The sequence below is a fragment of the Macrobrachium rosenbergii genome, chromosome 49 (genome assembly GCF_040412425.1).
Source record: "Macrobrachium rosenbergii isolate ZJJX-2024 chromosome 49, ASM4041242v1, whole genome shotgun sequence".
Lineage (NCBI taxonomy): Eukaryota > Metazoa > Arthropoda > Malacostraca > Decapoda > Palaemonidae > Macrobrachium > Macrobrachium rosenbergii.
Genome location: NC_089789.1, coordinates 17,290,708 through 17,300,011, shown reverse-complemented (window position 1 = coordinate 17,300,011; position 9,304 = coordinate 17,290,708).

Here is a 9,304-nt window from a genome sequence, read left to right as displayed (position 1 = left end):
TTCAACTATTTCTTTATTTCCTTCTTGTGTTTTAAACCAGCAATTCTTTGTTAAATGTCCTACTTTCTTACAAACCGTGCAGATTCTAGGTTTTCTACACTCTTTTGTAAAATGATTTGTATACCCGCAGTTTTCGCAGGCTGTCTTTAGTCTCGCCCCTTGAGCGGAATAGTTCACTTGGGTTGAAGTGTTTGTGTTTGAGTTTTGACCATATCTATAAGGTTTGTGTGGTCCACTCTTTGCTAGATTGTTTCTTCCCCTTTGATCTGGATTCCATTTTCTTTTAGTATTTTGGGCATATTTCCCTTGGAAGGTATTCGGTCTATTTCCTACTTGTCTGGAATTATCATAGAATTTATTATTCATTTTAAAATTAGGATTATCATTTCTGACTTTCCTTTCATTTTGTGCTTCTGTTGTTCCCACGAATTCCTTGGATAGATTTATCTCTTTCCTTTGGATTTCTTCTCTCATTGTCTTCAATGTTTGAAGGCTTGTTTTTCTGGGATCAAGTTTTATTTTTCTGAAAGCTTTCTTTTCCTCTTCTGGTTCCCAGAGTGATAAACAAATTTTTTTAAATTCTACATAGTTATTAAGTTTGCTAAAACTTGTGGAATTCAAAGTTTTGTGTGCGTCTCCATGTTCTGAGCTGACGAGCAACAAGGCTTCATTTATTTTAGCTCTTTCATCTGTTATTCCCCCTGAAATTATACGACTGTCTGCATCTGCTAGCCAATGATTTACAGTATATGATTCGAGTCTGCCTTTGTCAGGATTGGAATCATCCACCTGTCCACAGAAGCGTGTGGCGGCCGCCTGATTCATGTTATAAAATTGTAAGGTGCGAGTATTATTAGTATTATTAGTATTGTTACTATTATTATTATTATTATTGTTAGTAGTATCAGAATGATTAACACTATTTTGGTTCTGGTTATTTGTGTTATTATTGTTAGTATTTCTTTGCACTACAGCGGAGTGGGAATTTAGTCTTGAAATTCGACTTTTTCTAATTGTCGACGGTCTTAAATCGTAATGTGAATGTCTAACAGTGTTCAATAATTCTTCAAACACTCGTTGCATGTCCACACACAAAAAAATTATTCACTCAGAGTACATCAATCAAAAAAAAAAAAAATTCGTTATATTGTACCAAAAATTAAAAACAATTTGTCAAATTGTCACACCAAAAAAAAATAAATTCTCTATTGAGTTCAAGTGCACAATTAAAACCTTTTTCAATACATAAAATAAATTCTTATATGAAATTTGGCATCATATCATCAAAATTCATCATAATAAGTACACAAAATTATATATATAACTTTTCAAATAATCATCACCAACCGAGTGAAAAAAAAATTAACTAATTCCCTATCTAAATTATTTACTAAATAATTAATTATCATAGAGAGAGTAATGCTGGTATTTATGTAAAAGGAATTTTATTCACTAGAGATAGTTTTCTTATTTTTCAATCTTATAGCAAGATGCAAAAAAAAATTTGTTTTATATATATCTTCACTTATTTATTAAGAGAGAGAGCGGACAGTAAATTCATTTATCGCGAACCTACTGTGTGGTGTTGCTGATATCGTGATATTGCTAAATGTTGTGCCTTCCGCGGTGAGTGTTTCTCTGGCGGATCCGCATAAAAAATCTTACTACGCCTGCGTTTTTTTTTTTTTTTTTTTTTTTTCCGCTGTCGTTTCCACCTTCAGAATCTTGTTGAAAGTCTGTGCGCTGTTTTTCTTCAATCACTCGATGCAATGTCGCAAACACTGGGCTTATTATCGCTGTCGGCGTCTTGCTCAATTTGTTGACGGTAACAGTTCAAAATGTTTTTGCTTCGGGACCACTAAAATGGTTTTTATTCACACTCGATGTTCTCGTTGTAAGCTGCTATTCCTGCATGTAAGTTTTTGTTCGCTGGAGTATTTTTATTTCTTCTGATATATTTTGTTCGTCGTCGTAAAAAATCTAAGTTCGTTTTGTAGAATTTTGTTTCACTGTAACTTAAATAATTGCACTGATAATTTCATTAATGTTCGTTTTGTTTCGTCTCGCCTTCTGGATCCAAGTAAGCTGCCACCATTTGTTAGGGATTATCTCCCTTTTTTTTATGTTCTTGTTATATGTTTGTATAGATTTCAGTCTTTCTCTTCTTACCTTGGTTTCCTTCGAGGTGTCCTTCAGATCGCTTCGCGGATGATGTGCTATCTTTGTATATTTATTCTTTTAAGTATTGATATTTCTCAGAAAGGCGTATAGAGACGAGATCGGTAATTTCTTCACTTTAATTAGTACTTAGTATTATAAAGATCAGTACAAAATTAACAAGTTACAATGATAGAAAACAATCACTCTTGACTCAGTCTATATGGGGAACACGGAAGCGAGGGGAGACGTACTCTCCCTTGAAGGACACAGTTCTGACTCTGGTCTCCTTGTCAGTCTCTAACTCGTCGAACCCTCAGAAAAACTTGCTACCTGCAATCTCCACCTCCTTCTAGCCTTATTGGAAGGACTAATCAGCAAGGCCTCCCCTTCAAGTAGCTGATTGGAAGGACTGTAGTGGGTGTGATGCAAATCTCTCTTTAGAGGACTTGATAGGAGATGCTCTTAGGAGGGTGTGTGAAAGACCCCTCCCACACATAATTGATTGGAGGTTGAAGAAGTACATCACTTGAGCCAACCCCCAAATTCCTGGAACTTCCACGAAAACACCTTCCTGAGAAGGCGGGGCTATAGAATCAGCTGTTGTAAGCATTTAGACTGTGCTGACTCATGTTTTGGTTAGCTTCAAATGCGAGGCCATTATTTCTCACTTTTACGGCTGTTTTTATGGCTTAAACACGATATACTGCAATGGTCCATGTAAACATCCCGCGTATTGATAACATGACACAACAGCATTTGGCCGTTATCACTGTGTTCTTTGCCTCTCTCTTTATTCTTATTTCTCTCTCCTTCTCTCTCCTAACTTTTTCTTTCTATCTCTCTCTCTCTCTCTCTCTCTCTCTCTCTCTCTCTCTCTCTCTCTCTCTCTCTCTCTCTCTCTCTTTCTTTTCTATCTAATTTCCTATCTATTCTATACCACAACATATATATATATATATATATATATATATATATATATATATATATATATATATATATATATATATATATATATATATCTGCAAAAGTAATATTGATGTAAAAAGTGGGCTGTACAACAAACCTCTCTCTCTCTCTCTCTCTCTCTCTCTCTCTCTCTCTCTCTCTCTCTCTCTCTCTCTCTCTCTCTCTCTCTCTCTCTTCACCTATCAAGCTCTCTAGGCTTTGTTGTACAGACTACTTTTTTTTTTACATCAATATTACTTTGCAGACCGAGGCTCTTCCATAAATATATGACGACTTGTATTAAGGAGAGCCTACAACTCATGCTCAATTAATAGCTTTGCAGACATACAACTTACTTGATGGCGTTGTTAAATACAGTACGTTACAATTATTTGTGCCTTTTTCAGTGAGGTTTCCTGTTAATGTTTTCAATGAGAACCATTTAAACTCTTGTCATGTAGGAAGTGTCTATTTTTTCCCCACATTGAAAGTTTCTTTGCAGAACCTCCTTTTCAGTTTCATTTTATTTTGGGGTTAACTTTTCTTACATTTTTAATAATCCTTTCGTTTCTCCCGAATCATTCTCGGAATGCAGAAATGTAATTTTATTCTCTTGTGTCCCTTAATTAAGGGGCCAAATGTCTAAATTACTGAAATGAAGTGCAATCAAATTGTGTGTGTGGGTGTGTGTATATTCGGTGTGATTGAGTCTGTGTTCTACATAAAAGTGTAGAGTTTCAGTGTTGAAAGGAACCAAGTACTCTTGATATGAATACCATTTGCTTGGTTCTTAGGGTTTTCTATCCTGAAACACTCTGCCTTTAAACTTTTCTTTCTTTGGCATCCAATTGACTGATTAAAGGTAAAATGGAACGTTAAGCTAAATGGAATCCCTGCACGTCAGACCGTGTGTGAAATGAAATATATATATATATATATATATATATATATATATATATATATATATATATATATATATATATATATATATATATATATATATATATATGTATATATATAGTGGATATTTGTCAGATACACGTGGCATTTGTTATACTCACAAATATTCAATTCGAACCGCTGCCGGGTTTAGAAACAACTATATACAGTGACTCACTGCACATAGAAACTGTAGAAAGTTCAGCATTGGGCAAATAAAGTAATCAGAGTGTTTCAAAACGATTTTGGCCTGTAGAAAGAGTAAGGCTAATAAATGGATAAAAAATATATCATTTGGAGGTGTCAGGGGTAAGAAGGCGAAGAAGAACTGAAAATGCCCGAATAGGAGGCACGAAAGAAGTTTCTTGAAAGGGAAGGCTTTAACATACAGGAAGGACCAGAGTGCGTGCGAGATAGAAGCAAATGATACATATGTAAGATGTGTTAGACGTGCTACTGGCATACTCTCTGAATGAGTGAATAAAACTACTATAATTGAGTGTGATTTTCCCAATTTCACTGGGATACATGACATGACAGGTCTTGTAAACTACAGACAGGGGAGTCCATAGGCCTACCTGTGTCGAGTCATCGGTAACTACTGCCTGGAAACGGGGCTTGGGCGCTGGTCACATTGAAAGCCAGTGGAAAAGCAGTGACCATTGCGTTTTCTTTTTCTCTCCCTCTCTCTCTAGATCCTCTCGTGCTAAGAGAAACTGCTTGATGCTGAAAATATAAAGTATATATGTAAAAGTGAATGTAACATAACGGAAAGAAATTATCAGCATTTTGCGTCATTCAGTATTTTTGTGCATTTGTTGATAATTATTCATATCACTGGTAAGCGACAGTAATAACGGAGTTGTCAAAAGTATTTATGAATGGATTAAAAGTATTGTATTATTTGACATAAAAGTAATCACTGAATAGACATCGTGCATTTTATAAGTAATCGTAAAGGTATCTACAAATAAATGTAGCCTAACAGTATAAATAGCAGCAACGTTTTCGTAGAACAAACATAAACCAGTTTTTACAAGACGAAAAAATTCTCAACAAATGATGTATAGTGCTTTGCAGTTTCCTTAGCTTTTGGCTCCCCTATCTCTTTGATTGTCAAACTGTTCATGACGATATCTACAAAAAAAAAAAAAAGATAAAAAAATCTGAGTGATATGGAATGGAATGATATACTGGCAATTAAATAAACTAATAGTCGGGTACCAGAAAAAATTTCGAAAGCTGAAAACGGTCTAGAAGCATCGTGTGAGATCATTGGGAATTCATTTAATGAAAAGAACGACATCTGACAAAAATTAACGCACGACAAAATCTTCTCCTACTTCACAAGAAAGAATGGACCCGCAAGAGACATACTGGGTAAATGATAGCTCTCGTCTTCCTTTCAATTCCCTCTCTTTCTTTCGCTTGTCACTCTTACGTCCTCCATTAAGGTGATGATCATATCCTCTGGAGACCGCCGTTCCATCATAGACCTTAATTTGAGGAGGTATAGGAAACCAAATTGTCGAAGACTTTTTGGAAGCTTCTTTCATTTCAAGACTTTTTCCCTTGGTAGTTTAAAGCGTTCTTTAAAGGTGACCTCTCAGTAGCTGATGAAATTGCTTCGCACAGTGAATTTTATAAAAATAGTTATTATTTTGATATGTAAATTTCACATCAAAATGTAATTTTCTCTGCAAGCTGTAAAGGATGCCAATATTATATGTAGATGTCGCTACTTCTCCTGCAAGGACAAAGTTACCGTACTACTTCCTGCTTCCTACTTCCTGCTTCCTGATTCCTTGTTGTTTTCTTATCATAAACTAAGTGACGGCGTGCCCGTTTTCAGTCTATTTTGCAAAGTAAATACCCGAAAGCAGCATAGACCCGTATTCAAGGTTTGTGTTTTTCACTGTTAAAGTTTTAGAAAATCGGTTGTTAATTTATTATTTCCTGGCTGTTAGACCAATGTATGATGGTATAGAATAATAATAAAAAAATATATTTTAGGGCTTTATTTCTGTACGTGAGATTTTATTGTATAAGAGCAATTCAGGCTCACTTGTTTCGTTACTTTCGATGAAGCAGGGTGACTTCTCAGCTTTGTAAACATTAGAAGTAGTTCTGAGTATGAGTATATTGCTGGATTTTTTTAACATTCCGCGTCTAATATGCAGGATGCTAAAGTCCTATTGATCAGGTTTGCAGTCTGTTGTAATTTTGAACCGAAAGCTTATTCTTCTCTTGCTACCTTTCATAACGTCATCTAAATTTTTCGGTAGTTTTTCAATAGTTTCTACTTTGAACCATTTTCATTTTTATAACTTCGGTGCGGTGTTTGAAGGAGAGGGTGAGGGAGGACTATAAAATTTGCAGTGTAAATAACTAGAATCTAAAGGTCTCAACATTCGGGAGATAAGTTACATCAGTGGCCCCTAAGCAGTTTTCGGAGACACTAATATTTTATAAGAGCAGGCTCCTAGGTTCATAGGGTTTCCATTCCCCCTGGTTTTGCTTGCTGATAAACCTTCATGTAGAGGCCGAAGGTTGAATGTAAGCTTCGTTTGTACGACATGGGCATTTCTTGTCGGGGCATCAATGTTTCGTTAGTCATAGGTTTTGAAATTCTCTATCCATAAGGCGCAAGCCTGAATAAGGCCCAAGTAAGTGGGTAATTTTATATCTAAAGTGAGGTACTTACAAGATGGCTTTGTTTTTTGGAATGATGTTAGGTAAGTTACCCACAAGATGCCAGTTCATTCTTGGAGTTTTGATCCAAGGTCATTAAACTTCTGTAAGTATTAGGTATCCATCCACTTTTGAATGGCGTGATTCTTAGCAAATGATTTTACTTGTTTGAAAGTCCCATTTTTGTAATACCATTATTTTCGCTTAACTTTTTCATCTTAATTACTTAATAAAGCATATTCTGACTAATTCAAAGACAGCACATTTAAAGTTATGACAAGCATGAATTGTGGAGTTAATAGCCAGACAAGCGAATATTAGTGGGGATAGTGGCCCACAAGAAGGGCGTCAGGAGGGAGGAACATTGACTCTCAAGAAGTACAATTGGCAGGAGAACTCTAGTTGTTTTGTACCAAGTTCCACAGACCAAGGCTCTCGTAGATATCAGATGGGTGTGATTAAGTATGCTTATTCGGATCACGTCAAGATTAGCGAACCCACTCATAACGGGGTTCGCTATTCTTTACAAGATTGGGTTCGTTATTCTTTACATGGGAACAATCAGGCTCGCTGTTCTAGACATGAACACTACGGTACAGACATTTGATACCCCAGGGGCTAGTACTAAACAAGACGAAATACTTTTGACACCCCCCCACCTCGGGCTAGTACTAAACACGGCGAGACAGTGTAGATGAATCAGTTTCGCTGTGTTTAGTACTAGCCCTCACGTGGAATTGGAGTTCGGACCGGAAAGGGTTGGCCATTCTTTACATGGGGACCATTGGGTTCGCTGTTCTTGACATGATGTTGGGTTCGCTAACCTTGACATGATCCGCTTATTCTTTTCTAGAACGGGGTTCCTTCCATTTTGGTAGTTCATTATAGTCTTGTTTTATTAGCAACAAACGTCGATGAAACTTCCAGAGCCCATTTTTTATCTCGTTTGTAGGAGGTAGGAAATCTGAAATTTCCATTGATTCTGATAAGGCTATTTGATGGCTTTCTTGGTTGGTTTCATTCATTGTGGATTTAGCTATTAGAGATTCCGCTTCGTTTGATTTTAAGTAGCTTCAGTTAATGACTTTTCGACCCGGGTCTGCTGCTTCTCCACAGCCGTAAGTAGGTCTCGGCAGGCTGTGGATGTTTTGGCTATCGCATCGGTGTGCGAATTGGCAACTTGTTGGTTGTGATTTATTGAGATTTCTTCGGTGTTTCAAAAGTCAGTACCGCGGTTTGGAAACTGCTGAAGCAAAGTGCGCATAAGAAATGAAAGACTCACTCGCGAAATAAAGCCGTAGACTGCTTCAAAGACCTGGCTTATTTGGCGATTTACGCTCTTACAGATTTGAGACAGTATTTTTAGTTACAAGGTCAAGCTGAATTGAGACGATAGAAAGGTTATAATGAGTCTTGGATTTTTTTTTTCTATTGCCTTTGTTATACTGGTGGTCTGTGAAATTTTTTTATAGCAATAAGGAAATCAATAAACTTAAAGGACTAGTCATTAATTTTTGCTAATTAACTTTTTTTTGGCAGATTGGTTGTGCCACTTGTTAGTAAGATCATCAGTTTTGCTTTCATAGTAAACGGGTATGCCTTTCTTGAAAAGTAATTTATCAACTGCTTGATAAACTAGATTATTTCTGTTCGGCCCAAACTCTTAAAATAGTTTTACCAATCATGTAATGTACAGCGGTAAAGTAAATTTCAATTATGTCATTCAGGATATTTTACTTTTAGTGTAATGTAAAGTCAGAGGGTCGGTTTTTCCAAATCTTAAGTTTCAGACAGTAATGACTGTTGATCTTCTGACCCACACAAGGTTGAATTATCGAAGTTCCTTCCAACAACTTTGTATTGATTGGCTGCATCTAGATGATACTAACTAAATGAATGTGAGAACCTTGGTGGAAACGATATGGTTGCATAATTTAGTATTCTAGTTTCTTGAAAATGAATAGTATATAAAGCTGTAAAGGTATTGTTGTATTCTTGGAAGAACGCATAACTTACCTGCCCTAGACTTCAATTTTCTAGGTTTGTTCCCTATGGCAGTTATTGGAATTGGAATATTCATCAACAGCTTTCGGAGGATTTAGACGGAAAGCCATAGAAAATGCTGTTGGCTGAAAGGGTTAAATAAATTTGTGCGCATAGACTTTTTAAGCTGTAATTTAAACCAAAACAAGATTAAAGTAGGACTGGCCGGTCTAGTAGTATTGCCAATTTTAATATGGTAATGTTTTCTGATAGGTCTCTATGGAGCCGAATCTTTTATTGAACAATGGGGATTGTGTGTGTCTAGTTCAGGCATACTAGATGGTCGAGACTAATTTATAGTCATAATGATTTTAAGTACTATTTTACTTGTAAAATGTTATGTTCATGAATTCAGAAACTTCAGAAATACTTTTTGTACTTGGCTGTATTGTAGGTATTAAAACTTAATTTCATTGATAGGAGAAAGTGTACAAAAGCAGTGTCATGGGAGCTGGGATATGAGGCATTAAAGGTAGGCACCATGTAAAGTAGTGGTATCTTCAATAGCTGAAGAAATTTTTATTGG